Source organism: Lonchura striata, chromosome 4 (assembly GCF_046129695.1).
Source record: "Lonchura striata isolate bLonStr1 chromosome 4, bLonStr1.mat, whole genome shotgun sequence".
Lineage (NCBI taxonomy): Eukaryota > Metazoa > Chordata > Aves > Passeriformes > Estrildidae > Lonchura > Lonchura striata.
In genome coordinates, this window is record NC_134606.1 from 27,805,617 (window position 1) to 27,826,295 (window position 20,679).

The 20,679-nt window shown below is 39.6% G+C and overlaps 1 protein-coding gene across 2 annotated transcripts in view; it reads left to right on the top strand.

Moving 5' to 3' along the window:
* Positions 1-20,679, top strand: part of TRMT9B (tRNA methyltransferase 9B (putative)) — a 109,779-nt gene that overhangs the window by 27,054 nt on the left and 62,046 nt on the right. Inside the window, exon 1 of one of the 2 annotated variants that reach the window (XM_021533302.3) lies at positions 15,801-15,923. The exons of the other annotated variant lie outside the window; for it this stretch is intronic. The gene's annotated coding sequence lies outside the window, so the exon portion shown is untranslated. Of the gene's footprint in view, positions 1-15,800; positions 15,924-20,679 lie in introns of those variants that run through there. 2 annotated transcript variants of the gene reach the window in all.

Here is a 20,679-nt window from a genome sequence, read left to right on the forward strand (position 1 = left end):
GCAGGGACAATAACCCTGGGGATTATCTGAATACATCTGAGGAACAAAATCTGTTTTTGGGATATCCTTGATTGTTCAACTTCACTTTTTCATATCTGTATGTCAGATAGGAAGGTTGGAATCATCTAGACTAATCCCCATGCCCAAGCAGTGTCAGCTAGAACCAGTTACCTTTGACCATGGCTGTGAACTTTTTAATACCTCCACAAGTGGAGATTGCAGAGCCTCTCTGGGCAGCCTATGCTGGTGTTTGGCCACTCTCACCAGTAAAGCATTGTCTTGTGTTCACATGGATTTGTGTTTTCATTGTGCCCATTGCCACTTGACCTATTGCTGGGCACTACTTGAAGGTCTGTCTCTCTCATTCTTTCCTTGCATATATTTATTGAATGATAGAATAATTTGGCTTAGAAGAGACCTTTAAAGGTCAACTAGTCCAACTTTCCCTGTGATGAGTATGGATGAAGCTGTGAGCTATACCCTTCCTCAATCCATTACACCCATTGATGTGCCTGAGCTTTCTCTTCTCCAGGCTGAAGAGTCTCAGCCTCTTCTCATACAACAGATGCTTCAGTCCCTTTATCACCTCTGTGCTATCCATTAAATCCATATCTCTTTTGTATTGGGCATTCCAGTCCTGGTCATGCAATGCTCCAAACTATGGTCACACAAGTGCTTAATGGAGGGGGAGGATCATTTGCTGTGACCTATGGTCATTGCACTTCATATTACCCGGGATGATGTTGGCCTTTTTTTCTGTGAAAGTGCACTGCTGGTTTGTGATCATCTTGTCCACCAGGACCCCAATGGCTTTCTCTGCAGAGCTTCCTTCCAGCAGGATGGTCCCTGGTGTATATACTGCTTGTGTTTATTCTTCTCCCACAGTTCTTTTCAGGACTTTGCATTTTCCCTTTTTAAAATTCATGAGGTTCCTCTTGAACCAACTCTCCAGCTTGTCTAGGTCCCATATGGTAGCACAACTATGTAAGTGGTTCAGCTGCTCCTCCCAGTTTTGCATCATCTGTGAACTTGCTGAGATGCACTCTGTCACATCATTTCAGGTCATTAGTGAAGCTGTTAAACAGTATTAACCCCAGTAATGATCCCTGGATTACACCACTTGTGACTTGCCTCCAACTGGACTTTGTGCTGCTGATCACCACCCACCAAGCCTGGCCATTCAGTTAATTTTCAAGCTGTGTATTTATCTAGCCCTTAATTTGTCAGCTTGTCTTTGAGGATGTTACAGAGTCTGCCTTAACTCAAGTTGAGGTGAACAGCTTAAGCTGCTCTCTCCCTCATCCAACAAGCTGCTCATCTTGTAAAAGGTTATCAGATGGTTAAAGCATGATTTCCCTTCTGCAAACTTATACTGATTGCTCCCAGTCTCCTCTATTCCCTTCATGTGTTTGGAAATGGTTTCCAGAATGATTCTCTCTATCATCTTTCCATGGATATAAATTGCTGCTATTTATTTACTTCCATTTTGGCTTTTCAAGACAGTGGATAAACCTACACGAATGTGTGAGACCAACTCCCTTATTCCATTCAGTTGGATATCACCTTACGAGAAGTGGATCTGTAGGACATACTGGTGGGTTTGTGTGGGCAAGTGAGGTATTGCCTACCGAACTAACCATGGCAGAGAGGGAGAGAAATTGGAAATATGTCAGAAGATGCCTCAAAACAATGCATATTCTGATAGCTAATTTTAATTTGCTGGCTAATCATGGAGGACAAAGTCATTCCTACTACTCAGACATAAGTATTTCTTCTCTTTTTAAGTATGGGTCAATCAGACAAGAATCTAGGTGGAAAGGCAATCAGACAGAATGAAATTATGAGGCTTTATAAATAATCCTGTTTTCAATATACCCAGAGAACTTGCGTGATTGGATGTGATGTATGTAAAATCAAAGGTCTAAGAGAAAAATCGAAGACAACTGTAAAAAGCTTTTTTCTCTTGTGATTGAAGGCTAGAAAAAATGAGTTTCATATCAGCACCACATTGTCCATATGGCCTGATCACAGAGGGGAATGAAAAAAATTATCATGAAAATTAGCTTTATGGGCCAGATAGAGAAAAATAACATTTTAATTATTACTATGGCTTGTTTGTGAAAGTGGTAAAAAGAATTCATTTCACAAGCCTCCAAATGCTTTCTTACTGTTTTTAGCCTTTAGGTCCCTCCTTGAAGTTTAGAATTGGCCCATGTATTTTCAGAACAGGTTCTGATTTTTTTTTCCTCCTATTCTGATTATTATCTTTGTCCTGCTTTCTTTTGCAGTAGTTTACAATTTAGCTCAGTATTCCATCTGCTTTTCCTGTAGTACTAAAATAATATAAATAACACATTTTTCATGTTTTCATGAACAATTTGAACTCTTGCAGAGTGACTGCAGGCACAGAGGTGGGGAGTTTATCACCATGTGAAATTATTTGATACAATGAACAGCTGGGTGATGAAGGCTCATCTGTTAAGAAAATGTTTTATCTCATGTTGTGAGACATACTGAATATGAAACAGTAGCTGGTAGTTTAAGGTCCATCCTTATATGAAAGTCAGTGCCTACCAGGAAGTGCCTAAAACTTGTGCAAGGCATGTTCATCTTTTTCTCCTTGTGCTCAGAGCTGCTCTGTTTCAAAGAGTGCTGTTTAGGAATGCTGCTGGATGCTCTCATACTAGGAGATTATAATACAAAGTTTGTAGTGTAAAGAATCAGCTGAAATTCTGCAGTTGCACTGGAGGATTATTTTTAAATAAATTCTCAGCTGGCATAATGTGCAAGCATTGCTTTATATTTTGGAAAGGCTATCTACCTGTGATTCAATACCATCCTGCATCTTAAAATTTGCTGTTGTGACTACTACTATGCTTGCAAATTTAAATTACCTCTTAAGAAACTTAGTGTATCTGTTTTGTGTGACTAATTTCTATTTTTCACTCTAGCAAAAAGGGGAAGAGGAAGAGAAGAGGGAGTCATTGTTTTGTGATGATGGGACAAAAGGTGTTTCTCTAATTCTTCCTCTGCAGACTTAAGAGGAATTTCGGAAATAAGCTCCTTTTAAGAGTTATCTTCACTGATTCTCTCCTTGTAATAGTGCTTAGCATTTTGAATGTTCTGCATTCAGGTAAAGAACAGTATATATGGATCTCTTGGGATAGCATGTTCTAGCTGTAGAACATCCGAATTTGTAATTTCAAACTTTAATGGATAGAGTTGAAAGTTTTATTATCTGCTTTGTCTTGGCGATTTTATTTTCCCATGGAACAATTCTGATCTCACTGTTCTACAATCAATTCTGCTTTGACATCTAGTTTGTGTTTTCCCAAGAGGCATAGTTAGTTCTTGCTGATCACTCCTCCTGAAAGAAAATTCAATGTACATTTTAAGACGTTTTCCTGAAAAGTAGCTTCTGTGGGATGTTTACATAAGCAGACTGCAGTGTACCCTGTTTTTTGAAGGCATTTCTGGTACAGCGGATAACTGTTTGTAATACTGTTGGGGTTGGGTTTTTTGGTTCTTTTATTTCTTTTTTTTATTACATGCTACAGTGTCCTTTCTGGATCCTTTTGTTTGTACTGGTTTAGGAAGGTACTGATTTTAGACATTCTGCAATACTTTTCCTCATGCATCTGAGCATCCTCTGAAGATTTTTTTATGGAGGGACTTTGAGAACCATGGTCCTAGCTATCCCTAATGTACTAGATTATCTGTGATTTTTTCTAATAATTGCTTATGTCTTAGCTGTATTATTTCTGTTAATACTTTTTTTCATATCCCATATTCACAGTGCAGGATTAGACCCTACAGGCCTGTTTTAAAATTATTTGCACCTTTATTTTGATGTGTTAAATTGTGCATTCTCAAAAATCACACTGTGGTGTGGCACAGAACTTATATTTTATTGATTAATTTTATGTGAGCAGGTGTAAGGCTTCTAGAGTAGATGTCCTGTCATTCACAGCCCCATTAAATACATCAGGGCATTCATTTGTCTCTTGTTGGTCTAAACTAGATGAAATCCCTAGGATCACATATGCTTATTCAGCATGATAATTTGTCCAAAGAGAGATTAGCTAACATGTCACCAGTTCCATGTTGCTGCCTTTGGCCAAATTGGTGTCACTCTTTAAGGAATTGGACTGATGCCTATGGCTGGGTCTGGCCTTGACAGTATGTCTATGTTCAGTGCTTGTTTCATCCTGGAATCACTGCTGTGCTCTTCCTTTGATCTTTCAGTGCTTCTAGGCCTGTTGTGCTTCTATTGCTGTTTAAATTCTAGGGCTCTTATAGCTAAATTAGAGCTTTGGTTTGCCTGGTTTTTCTCCCATTTCCTTTTGCTTGAAAGTCTTGTGTATCTTAGGTCCTTATCTAATCTGATTTCTAACAAACTAAGATCAGAAGTTCAAGATTGGAGTCTCAGTTAGAATGAATACAGGAATTATTTCCCCACTTTAATGCTCTGTGATGTTCAACCTAGACAATGCATTCTTCACAGTTAATGTATCCAATTTTTCTTTAGGAGTCTGATTGGTAAAAAACTTGGATTAAAAACATATATAACAGAAAGGAACAAAGGCAAATGCAGAGCCCTGCTGCTATTCCCACTCCCCTCCTGTATTTTTTTCTCACTTAAAGAATGAGTACACAGTTCATGTACAACTCTTAAGGAACTAGGACCATACAAAGCAAAAGTGAAGATGATGGAAAATGTATGTATTGCATTGATATGATACACATGTTCAGAGGCTGCTTCCTCACATCTCTCCTTTTAATCAACCTTTGAATCTATTGATCTGCCGTGCCCACTTCTATTGCTTTTTTTCAAGTGAGCCGTGCCTTTGACATTGACAGATTTAGATTTTATCCCATAGATTTCAGAAAAACATGCCCACTAAGTGCAGTTTGCCTTACTGTTTGATTACTTCTTTGAAAACCTTCACATTTAAATGGAGAGAGGAATCATTTGTCCAGCTGCTCAACCTTGCCATCAGGCTCATGTTCCAGGGATAAGCAGGATTTAGCAGAGGTTAAGGGGGTACATCTGTACAAGAGCTACTTGTTAATATATTAGTGACGTATCACAGAAGGATTCACTTCGGGCAGGAGCTAAGTGTGGGCTTGGTACATCAGCTGATCTCAGACAATAAGCTCCATTCTGAACTAGATTGCTTTATCTTTTGAGGCTCATCAATTTATAGAACAGTATTTATTGCTTTTTGCAATGTTCCAGTAAATAATTAATCTGGTAAAGATTTAATGGAAGAAGTCCTATATTCATAGAAATTTCTTTGATCTTAAGCAAAGTGCAGTGGAACTACAATGTTAGCTTTTAATACCTTGAGAGTTTCTTCAGAAATAATCTTTCTTTGACATAAGCTCTTACACATAACGTGTGCCAGTTAGGTCTTGTGTATTAACTGCAAACACGGGATGTGATATAATGCAACCCAGAGCATATCAGAATTAAATTTGGCATTGCTGCAGGAAAGAGCCAGTTAATGTCCTTGTATAATGCTTATGTAATAGATTAGATTCTCTGCCTGACTGTTCTAGTTGTCAGTGGTGCTATATAAAAAGCTTACCAGCTTGCTAGTACTCAATTAGCTCATTCACCAGGAGTAAACTAGTTTTCTAGCTTATAGGAGCAAAGCGCTTCCAATCCTCTAATTGGTTTATGCATATAATCTTTTCCACACACCAAGTGCAAAAGTTGACTTGCTAATAGAATTGGAGAATAAAGTGAGAGAGGGGAAAAAAATACAGAACTATCTAGAAACTCAATCTGTATGAACCACTGTTTATTAATAGCACCATTTGTTACTCCTTCAGTTCTTGGTTACTTGAGATAACAGGTAAATCTTAATAGACAAGAAAAGCATTCATAGTCACCTAATGCATAAAAAATGTTTGGTTTTCAAGATATACAGTTGCTGTCAAGCTCTCAAACTTTATTTGTTTTATATATATTATTTTAATTTTCTACCTTTTTTCTTTTTAATGTTTTTAGAGGATACAGGTAGGCTTTAATTGTTACCTGTTATAAGTTTTTAATAGGAAATTGTACATTTTATAAAACAAAACTGGTAAAAGAGATTGGAAAGCATGTTTGGAGATACTATGTCAATGTTAGTTCCAGTTGATTCTTTGAAAAATTATGCCTTATAGCCTATTTTATGGCATAGAAGATAGGATTTTAGGGCTTTTAACTGAAAGCTATAATAATCTCATGATAGTATATTTAGTGACCCTTCAAATAATTTATTCAAAACTTTTAATTATGAACATTGTCAGGACAGAACCAAATGAGTGCTGGGCTTTTGTTATTGTCTGTTCCTCCCAGGGCAGAAGCACTGTGTCTGAGAGATATCATCCTGAGATGGGACACATACCTTCCAGGCTTCAGCTGCTCCTCCAGCCTTTCTTACTTGTCTTTTGGCATCAAAAAATGCAGAAATATCCCTTCTAGAGTTAACCAGGACTATGGTGAGGCTTCACTTTAAATTTTGTTATTTTAGCCTCTTGTCTGACTTCTCATCCATGCAGAGTCTTACCATGAATAAAATGTGGGAAATTCTTGCTTCAAAGTATTCAATGCTAAGGAAAACTTGAATATTTTATAAAGCTGTTGGTAACATCTGCTTCATGTCCTGCTTTATTTAATATAAGCTCTTCTTAAAACTGCATAGTTTTCTTTTGAGATGCTGAGATGTTTTATAGGTATTTTTCATCCAAATGTACATCTAGCTTGCTCATCTCATAGCTAATGCATGTTTAGAAATTTTTATATATGAACATAGCTAATAACATACTTTTTAGTTTAAGAATCAGTCTAAGAGTAAATATGAACTGAAAGCTTAATTCTTCTGCTAGAGTTTAAGCAGATCCTTGCTACAAGCAAAAGAGAAAGTAATTTTCCTAAAGACTTTTGAGCCTTTAATAATAATTCAAATTTGAAAAATTGCATCAAATTGCAATTGAAAAGCTTTAAGTAGGAAATCAGGGCCATGGTTTCACTTCACCTATGATTTTTGCTCCTTTTAAACTTCAAGAGAATAGCTCAGAAAACAGGTTGTATTATTTAAAAAAATGGGCTTATCAAAGAAAATGCATATGTTCCTGTACCTGCATGGACAGGTACAATTTATTCTGCCAAAATCTTTGCTCTGTGCCAGTGAACCTCCTCTGTTCATTGGACAATATCTTCCACATAGGCAATTTATGCAACTGATTTCCAAGATACCCATTGTAACTCTCTGAAAGAGCTGCACCTTCTGGGCATTCTCAGGCTGGATACCTGGTTCTGACTGTTACTTGATAAGAATAAAATATCTTATGGTTTGCTTTTTCCTCTGAGCATCTTTGAGCCCTTATAGTCCTAAAAACATTCCTCAAAGAAGCTGGATGTGTTGATTCTCCCCAAGCACACTGAGTCTCAGAGAAAAAAGAATGCCACCTTGGAGAAGAGAGGGCTCCTGAGAGACCTCATTCCAGCCCTATGCTACTTAAAGGGGACTTATGTAAAAGAGGGAGAGTGACTTTATACGGAAAATAGTTTTAAACTACAAGAGGAGAGATTTAGATTAGATGTTAGGAAAAAATTCTTTGCTGTGAGAATGGTGAGGTACTGAAGCAGGTTGCCCAGAGAAGCTGTGGGTGCCCCATCCCTGGAGGTGTTCCATGCCAGGTTGGATGGGGGGTCTGAGCAATCCGATTTAGTGGATGGCATCCCTGCCCATGGGCAGGGATTGGGACTAGATAATCTTTAAGGTCCCTTCTATGGTTCTTGAAAAGTCTTCTGATACTAAACTGGACAAAAAAAAAAAAAAAAAAAAAAAAAAAAAAAAAATATATATATATATATATATATATATATATATATATATATATATATATATATATCTGAGAGCTTCCATTCCATCTCAAAATGCAGAATACTTTATTTTCCACAGAATGAGGTGGTGAATGAAAATGGTGATAACTTTAACAGTGCTCCTTGTACTGTGCTTTACTGCTGTTGTTCCCCCCCTGTCCCATGGCTCAGGGTGGATGTATTCCTCAGATGGGAGCACCAGGCTGGTGTGTGTAAGCACAGGGGAGGGGAGCACAGCCCAGCAGAGGGAAGTGCCTGGATAGCAGGACTGTGGTGTCTGGGCATGGTGGGAGGGCAGGTCTGGTCAGGCACCCAGGATAAAGTACTGCCCAGCAATCACCAGGCAAGCCCACAGAGATGAGGCAGGGCTGAGAGCAGGCCAGAGAGGCAGCCTGCCTCTCAGGGTCTGTCCATGGGGCTGGTGGCCAGGTACAGGCACAATCCATGGCTTGTGTGGGACACAAGCTGTTGTGGCTCAGCTTAAAGACAGCTTGTGTGAGAAAGGGGAATCAGCACCAGTGGAGTGTCCCCACAGCACCGTCAGGAGGGCTCTGCCCAACGTCACCAGAACCCCTACAGAGGGATGTAAATTGTCTCTAGTAGAACATTTCTAGTGGTGGATGTCCTTCTGTGCAGTGCCCAAACCTCACTGCTGTTTAGCAGCTTTCAGCACTGATTTCATGCCCAGTTCCTAAGTCTGCTAAAGGTTCAGGCTGCTTTCTGAATGTGACAGAGAATGTCTGTTGCTGTGGCAGAATGCATAAGAGAGAAATAAACTCTTGGTGACTAGGAGTTCCGGTCTGCTGATAGACAGGTGTAGTTTTCTGTAGACTGTTAGTCCAATGCTGTCTTTAGAATCTAAAGGTTAACATATTAGCAACACTGCTTGCTAGCAGTGACCCACCATTATGCAGTCATTTATATGCAATAGTATTGAAAGGGTAAATGTTCTCCCGCAGTGCAGAAGTGAAACATGACTCCTGCTTTAAGGTCACACATTGCTTTATCTGATACTACTGGACAATATATTACAAACAAGATGGATCCCAAACCATTCATCTTTTGCAATGCTTGTCAAATGGATTTTATGAGACTGTATTATGCCAAGCATTGTGAAGACCACTCAAGACTGACAGAAAGTTTTTTGGACTGCCAAACCTCTTTGGAAAGTTCCACATCCTTTCATATTGTCATAGTTACAATCATCTGTTTATCATAGTTTAGCAGATTCTTTCAAGAATGGATGGTGTAGTTATAACAAGAAAATTTGTTAAATTACATTAAATGATATTAAATGTTCCATTTAAATAATTAACAATCATCAGCAAAAAATAAAAATAAGTGTGCAAGTTCATGATGCAGAGACTTCTGCGATGCTCTCTTGTGGTACAGGAAAGGATGACAAGTTTCTGGCTTTTGATTGTCATTGCAGACATTTGTTTGTGTAGAAGTCAAAATAAAGAGACTGGGCCCTCCTTTATTTAGTGTCTATGCCCTGAAAAAAGGGATTAGCACCCATGAAATTTTTCAGACTCTGAGAAGGAAAGTCCTTTATAAAGAGAAGACAGAAGTGCTAATTGTGGGAATAAGAATATTTCTTGTTTATGACAGATGTTTGCTTGAGGTTTTTTGTTGACTCTTAAGCAAAGTCCTACACACCATAAATACAAAGCAATAGAAATTTAAGTAATGTTAGGTCTTATGAAAAGGTGCTCTTCCTCTTAAATAGTGCATATTTTAAAACTATTTTCTTTGAAGAAAGGTTTCCCAGTAGCTATAACAAGCTGTCATCAAACTAGACAAAGAAATGCAATAAATCTTTGCTTGACACTCATTTATTGAAATTGCACCTCGATAAAAAGGAAGCTTAATAATTAATTATTTACCTCTACTCTTGCACTTCCTCTGTATCCTCCTATCCCTGTCTTATGGTGTGCAAATTTTAGGAAATGTGGCACAAAATGACTGGATGACAATGGTAAAGGAGCACTGGTGCAGTCTCATGTTGGTTTCAAAATCTAGTCTCAATTTGCTATAGGGCTTGTCATTATTAGACTTGTGGCAAGAGAGGTAGGAAAGGTCAAGGTGAGGATTTTCTGTGTATCCTTAAATATCATATAATTATACAGTTGTGTCCTTTATTCCCCACATTCTTGATAGTTTGTTCTTGAGAAGATAATGCATCTGCCAGTACCAGCATGTACAGGGATTTGTGGATTAACATTTTTTAAATTATGTTTTTATTCTTAGAAGCCAGAACTATAAGAACTAGAAATTAATATTCAAAAATACTTTTTTAGCAGTTTTCTGCTTTGCTGAGGAAAAAAAAAAAAGGCTGCACTTCACCCAAACTGGAGTAATTTTTACTCCTTTTGATTACAATGAATTCGAACTTCAGTGATATATTTTGAATATATTGTCACATCTTTCAGGCATTTGTGGAGGAATAGTAAAATAATGGTCACCAACATCTCTGATTTGTTTAAGATCAGAATATTTGGATCAGCAGTGTCCATTTCATTGCATTTGAATTTTTGTTTCTTTGTGTATCAAAAACTTGAGGGTGAAAGATAAGATTGACTTTCAGCCAAATCCTTTTCATCACACCTACATTTAGAGGAACTCATTACTATCAGTTACGAATTTCTGATTCTTTTACCCCTCTTCTTTCAGTTAGTGGTTTTATCAATTTCCTATCTGTTTAATATTTGTAGACCTGTAAGTCCCTGTGCAGACTTAGTGTACTGCAGCTAAAGGATCAAATCAGGTGGATTACATTTCTAATGTAAATAGCTGAATTGTTTCCAGTTTGAACATATTTATGGTTTATCTTAGTTAACAAAAAATCTGTAGAATTATCAGCAGATTATAATTATGGCAACAAGAACAGAGAAGATGGAACATTTTTTTTTCAGGCAATTTTCTAATAGGCAAATGATCTCAGGTTTTGCTTCCACTTCTGATACTCTATTCACAAGTCAGAATCATTAATGTGCGGCATCAGAAACATTTGGCAGCCTCATGTCTATGAAATAAATGCAATATTAAACCATAGCATGATTAATAGTGGATGTTAAACAAGTTTGTGATTTGGAGAAATAGTCTACAAAAGATTTGGTGAAATTTGTGAAATTGCAGAGAATGAGTCCTTGTGTTTGTGGTTGAAAAACAATGGAAACAAATAATCAGTGCCAGATTAAGCTGTTACAACATGGAAGTAATTATACTTTTCATAGCAATTAACAATTAAATATTTACAAATTCTAAGTTATTTTAATGACAATTATAACAATGTGTATACACTTTCCACTGCATAAAATACAAAGGTCCATCTTGAAAAATAGAAAAGCTAGTTTCTCATTGAGTTGCTCTAGTGAACCTGATGAAACTTTAAGCCCTTTATTTCTTTGCAAAGTGAAAAGCTGTGTCAGGGGTTATTGTCATTAATAGTCATGGCTCCAGTTTCCTCTTTTTGAGATGTTTTTTCTTCACTGAAATGTTCTATACAGCCTGGGTCTCTCTCATTGCATGCACTCCATCTCTGCATAGGTTCTCTTGGAAGTCTGTGGATGAGTTCTCCACCAGCAATTCCAGGTTCAGTGAGTAGGCATGGAGGAGAAAGAACTTACAGCTCTGTCTGCTGGTCATGAGCACTTGAAATCCTCTGGTGCTTCATCACTAGAGTTTTGGTCTCACTCTCGAACAAAATGCTTCTTCCATTCACTTTTCTGTGACTGTATTTTTCTTTCCTTTCCTTATCACTGAGAAAGCCCAAGTCTCACTTTAGTGCCTGATGGCTCTTCTGAAGCCGCTGCCTGTGGCATTCTGTGTTTTCCAGCTTGTTGTGATTATTTAGCAAAGTCACAAGAATAGGCCAGAGTCCAAGTCAGCCTGAATGCATCCTCCCACTGGAGGAGAGAAAGCTCAATGCCTCAAGCTGAGAGATTCCACTGGCTCATGACTGCTGCCTCTGATTGCTCTCTGTGCAATCAGCCCTTGCCAGCTCGACAGTGAGAGCACAAGCCTGAGCTCTACCCGGGGCTCAGGGAAAATCAGGACAGTTGAAGGTTTTTCACTGGTGCTGCAGTGGAATGGCTCTTTCTCCCTAGGAACTTCTGCCAGCCAGGTAGCATTGCCACTAGGGCTGAGCAAAACAACTTTATTGCAGGCAGCAGAGAAGGGCTGACCACCTCTACAACCAGGGAGCATTTGATTCATCTGCTGAGCAGCACCACGGGTCAACAATATGATTATTGTGGTGAGTCATCCTCGCTCAGCTGAAGATGATCATGGAAAGAAACCCCGTGGGAAATGAACCCTTTTGAAGAGAATAATTCAGCCCCTTTTAGTAACTGATCTTTTGTTTTGCTTGTTCATGGTGTTGGAGGAGAAGCTGGCCATCAGTGAGCACCAAGCAGTGGGACAGGACAGCGTAACTCCAACAGTTTGTTGAAGTGGAGATGGAGGAGGCAAGGAGAGGCCTGCAGACAGATTGAGAGGCTGAAGCTCATTTAACATCTCTACTGAACTGGTAGCTGAGAAGAAGGTGGAGGAAGCAGATCTACCACAGGAAATCCCACTGTTGCAAGCAGTAACTTATGCCACAAATCTCTAGGGTTTTGCAACCTCTGATGACAGGGTTTGTGGGGAGAAAGTGCAATCCCAGCATGGCTCCTGGTGAACAGGACATACAGAGCAGTCAGGTGGATGGGTGAGTGTTTCTTCACTTGTCTCCAGACACAAAGTGTCCTAAGGATAGCCAAACAAGGTGAGCCTCTCTTTCTTCTTCGGCTGTTCCTCCAAATGATGAGTGCCATAAGGCCCAGGAGCATTCTCTCTACATTTCTATCCTTGTTACATGTGTTGTGTCTCACTGCATTCACGTAGGTCTCAAATTCCTGCCCTGTCTTCTAACAATGTATCATCTAGTCTTTATGTTCTCTTGTGTCCCACCATGTTTCACAATTGGAATTAAGGACCTTTTCCATGTCCTTTTCCAAGACCTTTCCATCCAAAAGCCTGGATCATGAATAGTAGAGGATTGTGGCTTTTATACTTGTGGGTGAGCCCCATTTCTGTTTTGAGGACTTCTTTCTGGAGTACCTGTAGCCTCTTTTGACTGGAAAGGTTTGATTAAGAATTAGGGGAATGAGTCAAAACAGTGTTTGAGAAGAAGGTCAATAGATGAGACAGAGGAGGAATAAATGTACCCAAGTGTGGTTGAGGAAGCTTAGTGTTAGGGGTTTTTCTGTTCTGGCAGACTTATTAGTAGCAATCTTGGCTGTGACTTCAACATACATTCAAATAAGTAAGTACAATTAAATTTTTTGTGTAATCACACAATTTTTTTAGTTTGTTGCAATTAATCTGAAGTGCATGTATAAGGAAATAGCTTTAATCATGTCTCAAAAATTAATAGATTCAAAAGTTCAGGTATTTATAAGGAGGGTCAAGACAGGTTTGCAGTGCAAAAGAAGTTTCTGGTAAAGTAGTTTAGTTTGATAGTGATTAAAGGGTTACAGGTATGTAGAAATGTGTACTGATTACACACATTTCCTGTTTCAAAATTAGTCTAAGCTAAAAGTAAATATATATGTATATAGGTACTTAGTGGAATAACAAAATGCTTTATTTTGTTTTATGTATCTGTATTGAAAGGAGATAGGCTATGTATTTAATTAGTAGTTTTAAATTAAGAAATAATAGCTAATGAATCTGCTGAATCTCCTGACAAATATGTATGTGGCTCCAGCTTCCCTCTCAGCTGGAGCCTGCCCTCCCACCACATCTCTTGTGGAGAAGTCCTGGCTTCTGTATTTTGTTTGCAGAATGCGTAGTGAGCTAAAGGCTTTTTTATGGAGCTGTGTCCCTTGTCTCAGAAAATGTTGCCATGTAATTGAAAAGGTATTCTTTTCAGTGGTACCCAAAGTGCTGGTACGTTTTGGCTGTGCCTCACCATTTCAAGGTTAGTTTTGTCAGTCAAAGAAAAAATGTGAAAGCTTTAAATTAATCCACCTGCACAGTCATGGATCTCGTGCATTTCCCGTTGGACGCGAAAACAAAACCAAAGCAAAGCGGATGGAAGGAGGGGGCGGTGACGCGGGGCTGCGGTGCGGGGCGATGCTGATGGGGCAGCGCGGCTGCTGCGGTCGCTGGGTCGCTGCTGCCACCCGCTGGCGCCGGGCTGGGGCTGCCCGCCGCTGCTCCGGCCTGCAGGAAGCGCCAGGTGCTGCGGAGCCAAGCGGTGTTTGCTGGGATTCTGCAGGAAATGGGCAGCATTTGTCCGAAGAACACTGCGACTCTTTAACATCGACCGTCTTGTCTGGCGACTGCCATGTTAGTACAGAGCTAAAAAGTTTTTTTATTCATATTTTCTGTTTAGTTTTATAATGATTTTTTCCTTTTGTCGTTCTCATTACTGTAATTCTGAGGATAGTATATATTAGGGCTAATGATACTTCATTCACAAAAAGCTCCTTACTGGAAACTGTTCCTTTTAGTAATGTCTAAATATAAAATCACACTTGTCTGTATAAAAAGACTCCCAGTTTAGACAGTGACTGGGAGTAGACAGACCTGTTTAGACAGTAACAAGAAATCCACCCCAGAGCAAAACAAGACCAGTGAGACCTGAGAGGGTTATCTCAGCTGTAACAGAGACCTCTCCCCTTCAATTTACCCAGATGGCTCAATCTCTCTAAACTCCAGAGCAAACACATAAGATTGAAAGGATGTTTTGAAGGTCAACATGCTTTGAACCTTTCCAGTGAAAGTATTGCAAAGTCACTATTGAGTGTTCTGTCAGGATCTCCCATTACCCAGTTTTGCTGGGCACTGGCCTCATTGCAGCACAATGTCACTTATGGACATTTTAGGCCTTAATTGTCCTTTAAAATGTTTTTCAGGACATCTGTGGTTTAATACAAAGATGCACATCTATTTAACCTCAGCATATGTGTGAACTTTGTGATTCTACTGCTTGTTATCAAACACATTTTAAGGTACTGCTTTTTTTAAGGAAAGGTTTGCTAGGCTAGGACAGAGATTACATAAATGTGAGTTATTAGATATCATGATGATAAACTGCCAGGTTTGGCTAGCAACCTGAGGCTATCTTCTCCTTTATTGCATTAAATGTTTTAGCTTTCTCAAATTTCTTGGTCTCAGTGTCTGTCTCAAATCTTGCAGTTGTATCATCTGTCCCAGACATGGCTTATGTTACAAGCATCCAGGACTCCATTACACTCTTGTAATACAAGTTATAGATATACAACATATATATATATATATTCTTGAAGGAGTTTACTGTAAGACTGAGGTTATTCTTCTTTATTGCTGTTTCTGGAAGCTAACTAAAGCAGAGGTGAAGGACATTGGACAAATAATTGAATTCCTTATTTAATGGGAGTACCATTTTCTGTTTCTACTGACATGATCTCTCTGGCATCCTTTCAGTCTGTCATAAACAGGGGGAGTTAAAAATTTTCTTAGCATATGAGTAGGAGAGTTCAAGGTGGAATTGGGGTGGGAGTTGATTTATTACTCTCCAAAAGAAATGTATTCGATTCTTGGTGTGGTAGCCTGTTAGATCCGAGGATAAAAGATTTGCTCTTTTGCACCCATACTGAGCGCTACTGACAGCTGTGAGACCTCTTACATAGTTTCCACGTGCTGCATGTAACAGAGACTATGGTTGGAAGGCAGACTTTGCCAAGGAGCATATCTGGAATGCGTGTGTTTTGGAGGAACACAATCCTTTTGGTCGCTGTTGAGAAAGCCGCGGAAGAAGCCGTTGGCGGGCGGCGGGGAGGCGCCGGCGGGCGAAAGGCGCTGCGGAGCGCCGCTGCAGGGTGCAGTGCTGCCCGCGCCCGCGGCGCGGCGCTGCGGGCGGCGGTGCCGGCGCTTCGGCCTCGAGCTCCGAGCCGCGAGCGGGCTTGGCCGGGGCCGGGGCCGGGGCAGCATCCCCCCGGCAAAAGAGCAGCTCGGTGTCCGAGTCTGCGACAGGCTTTCAGTAGCGCGTCCACGGTATGCTTCCCTACAGGCAGTAAGTTAGTAATTCTAGACTCACGAGAGTTACTTTTACTTGCGTCTTTCTGATAGCTTTGTCATTTTATAATCCTGCTTTTTTCTGGTTTTGTTTTCTCCTCTTCCTTTCTTTGTTTGCTTGCTTTGTGTTTGTCGGTCTGAGGCTGTAGCTTTAGAAATTATTTTACTAGTGGCTGGTCCAGGTATAGACCCTGCCCCCTTCCCAGCTGTGCACTGTCACCTTAACTGTTTCTTCTGCTATAATAGTGGTTTGCTTGATTGCTCTATCTGCTAAAGTTTTGTAATAAAAAATTCCATTTTATAATGGGATTTTTACCCTATTTACCTTATGCTGTTATTCTGTTTTTAAATTTATGATAATATCACAGGTCTGTTTAAGAGGGTGGTGAAGCAAATACTAGTATTGAGCAGAACTAAGATAATGGTAACTTCATCAGCTGGCTGGTTAATTATGTGATAACTGGAGTTAAAAGAACATTTCTGTTCCCTGTATGTGACCTTATATATTTCCTATATATTCCTTACAAGGGATTTTTAACAATATGGTGTTCTAGTTCAAGGCTAAATTTTGGCAAAGGAACCTTGCAGCTCTTCATAGGAACTTGTTTCGTGTCAGAAACATTTGTTTGCTTTCAGAAGCTACCATCCATTTGGGACACTTTGTGGTGCTGGTCATAGCTTGTAAGCCTGGTGGGATACCATGTGGGATAAGTATTTGAATTGCTTCTGTGCCTGCAGACAGGAGACAACCTTTCTAAGCACATTGTATTGCTCATGCACTTATACTGTTTTTCAGGAACAATGAGATAACATTAGAACTCTGAGACTCTGTGTTAGCAATCAAAAGGTAGAAATATTGTAAATGCTTTATGAGTTTAATAATGATCTGAAAACAATTCAGCTTGGTCTTTTGGCACTTGAATTGCTTTGGGATCCAGCCAGTATTTCAGAGCTTCAATGTCTGAAACAATTCAGTGCTGCAGGCCATTTTTAGGATGTAAAAATTACTGTGGGTGGCTCATCTTTATGTGCCTGTTCAAAGGATAGGCAATGTCCTGATCATTTTCCTTCAGAATCATAAAAACAAGAAACATCAATAGCAACTTTTAAGCATTGATTAAAATTAATGTGAATAGTCATGAGGTCTTTCAGTAAAGAACGTTTGCCTTGCTAGAGTCGGACCACTACAAAAACATTCCCAGGACAGTCTGGCTTTCTGTAAAAACACATTTCATATTAAAGATGAGATTTTATTAGTCATTATGTTGATTTGTTTACCCACTATTTGTGTTGTCCTCAAACTAATTGGCAGTAGGTAGCTCTTTATCTTGAAGGTTATTTGGAATTACATGTTGCATCAGAACACAGTAAGTTTAACCTAGTCAACAAATTTAATATATCCAACAGGAAATATAATGTGATAAAGCAAAAACCTTTGTTTATTGTAGCTTGTATTGGTCTTCCACTAAAATAGAGATTCTTTTGTGACAGAAACACTGATGTTATTGGTACATAATTATTTCCTGTTTCAATTAAAATCAATTTCTGATGATAACAGGAGCTATCCCTTTTGTTGCTGATACACCTCATTATTGATTGTCATGAAGTTTTTTTCTGAGGTATTTATACACAGGTCTATTAATGCTAGCATTGTTGGGAATAAATATACAATTATATTAATGTGGTTCTTTCAGAAAGCTGTGCCAAGGGACACCATAAGAGAAAAAAACCTTTTGAATTTCATTTACTTTCTCCTGATTAGGCACTTGGCTGCTCACAGCCAAGTGAATAGTCATTTATAGTAAAAATGAATGTGCTGTGGCTGTGAATAATGGCTGTGTTGTAGTTGGAACAGAGTCATATCATTTTTTCTGTTCTGGTATTGCAAATATAGCTTCAGTTCAAATGTCTGCATAATGTTTCTATTTTTTGCACACTTACATAGAACTGAACCAACTGAGGGGCTCATATACATATATATATATATATAAAATTTGGACATAACTAAAAAAAAAAAAAACAAAACCCAGAGTTGCTCCTCATATTCTATTTGAAGTTATCCATAAACGAAAATTTTGTATTTTTTAATGTATTGCTTTACTGTTTATGCCCTGTGTGAAGCTGTTTTACAGACTATGCTGAAAATGGTGATCAGCAAGCGATTTGTTAAAGATGATGCAGAACTGCTTTTGCACTAATGAAATGTTGAAGGTCATCTATTAGAGCACTCTTATAGTCCATTTAGTATAGGTTCCAATTCATAAAACTATGCTGTGAGACAGAATTCGTATTATAGGCTGGTATGCAAAAGCAAGAAAATAAAAGGCTTATGCATGAAGCAGTATCATCTGTTATTGTATTTTGAAGCAAAATTCAGGTCTATGCAGGTTACCTCTGTCAGAAAAAGCATGAAATAATGTATCTTAAGGATGATTCCCCCATTTATTGACAAATAATTAAAAATACCCCAAAGAACCAAAGCACAATTATTTCTTTAATCACAAGAAGATAAATTAATTTCTTAGGATTTCAAGAATTCCAGTCAAAACTTAAAATAAATAAAAGTAATTTTATATGGTAATCCTATGAGATCACAATATTACAGGACGATTGGTGGGAAAGTCTTTTCAAAACTTCTTGCACTTGTGTACAATTGCTCACCCTCTCAAATTGTGTTTTTGAAGCCAGGTTGTTTAACAAAGCCAATCTATATAACAAAGATGCAGCTAGGAATGAGCAACTGGGGGCAGCAGAAACAAAGCAGAATTTGCTCTTGGCTTGAAATTAGTGTCCTAATGCTGCATTTTGATGTTACCTTTCTAGAATTCTGTTCATGTTTTTCTACCTCCCTCTCATTGAAACAATAGCCATAAAAATTCCCATTATTTTAATGATGTTTTACAGAATCTACCTGTATTTTTTATACAAGACTCATTTCTGTCTGTTGGTGTTAGAATTGCCGTTGCCCTTGGTAAACAATGCCCTATTTTCCAGCAGGGACTACAGCCTTCTAGAAGCTGCTGTTCACTCTTGATATTCCAGAACAGCATTGCTCATTCCAGCTGTACCCATAAAATCAAACTCTTCATATCAAAGGAGGAAAGCTCAGGTTTTGATAGAGAACATGATGACAGGTGAGTTAATATAGAAGGTTAATATCTCTGGAAGAAACCCCATGGCCTTCCAGATTGTGGAGTGTGTTGTTAGCGGTGATTTCCATGAGGTAGGACATCTATGTAGGATATGCACTGAATATGCACTGAATGCATGTGGTCCTTCTGGGAACAGAAATTCCAAGTGGTGCTGAAAATGTCTGTGGTCAGGTAAGGGTTGTCTCAGGGCTGCTGAGAATGTAGTGAGAAATGTCACTGCATTTCTATACGATGTTAACAGGATTATGTACTGCAGACATGAAGCATGCTTATGTGGGTATATTTGGTTTGGGTGGCAAGGTTTTGGTAGTGGGGGAGCTTCTGTGAGAATCTGCCAGAAGCTTCCCATGTGTCTGCCAGAGGTAATGACTGCAGGACCCACTGCCGGCCAAGGCTGAGCCCATCAGTGACAGTGGTAGTGCCTCTAAGGGTGGAGAACACCTGTGTAACAGCACCGGGAGAAAAAAGGAGTCAGAATATGTGAAGAAACAGCCCTGCAGGCACCAGGGTCTCTGCCCCAGGCACTGGAGCAGAGATTCCCCTGCAGCCTGTGGGAAGGACACAGCACTGGAGCAGGGGAAGAATGTGGGGAATCCTACCCCTGATGGGGAAGGAATGGCAGAGACAGCATATGATGAACTGGCTGCAGCCCCAGTTCCAGTTCCCTATCTCCTTGTGCTCCTGGGAGGTAGAGAATTCAGGAGTGAAATTGAGCCAAGGAAGAAGAGAGGAGTTGGGGAGAAGACATTTTAAGTCTTTGTTTTCTCTCTCATTACCCTGCTCTGGTTTGATTGGTTATAAATTAAACTAATTTTCCCAAGTTCTGTCTATTGTGCCTGTCAAAACAATTGCTGAGTGATCTCTCCCTGCCCTTATCTTGACACACAAGCTTGTTGTCATAGCAGAGACACAGCAGCTTTGGTGGGCACCTGACAATCAGGGGCCACCCACCACAGCCAAGTGTGTTCTAAACATATTTGGGAGTACTCTTCTACTGAGAATGGGACTATTGAAATGGTGTTGGGGGACTGTATAAGGAAGAAGGAGCCAGCCCTAGTGATACTTTGTCCATAGGAAATGTAGGTTGAAGTCTTCAGAAAAAATTACCTCTGGCCCTCACCTAAGCTTTATTTTGTTGAGGAATACCCTCAGTGCTGGTAGCTCTGTGAGCAGCTGCAGTGCCAGCTCCGGGTTCAGCTCTGGTGGTGAGAGCCCTAGACAAGAGGCTGTGACCTGGAACCAAGCTTTGCACAGCAAAGGGCACAGGGACTGTGGTGCCAGCCAGGGCATTGGGCACTCAGAGACACGGCAGGAGCTGAGGACTCAGCTGGAAGACCCCAGACTTCCCTGCACTTTGACTGTGAGGGTGTAAAAGCCCAGGGGTTCCTTTGCTTGGGGTCCCTCCTTGGAGGCACCAGCTCCAGCTGTTATTCTATTGTACTATGGTTCAGGTACTGAAAGGATCCTGAGCTCTGAGACTCTACTATCAAAACCTGGTCTGACTCTGTGAGTGTGGGGTGTGTAGTTGTGAAGTGCCTCTGACCAAGTGAGACTTCCAGAGTGGCTCATCAATGGCCAGACAGTCTTTAATAGCTTTAGGGG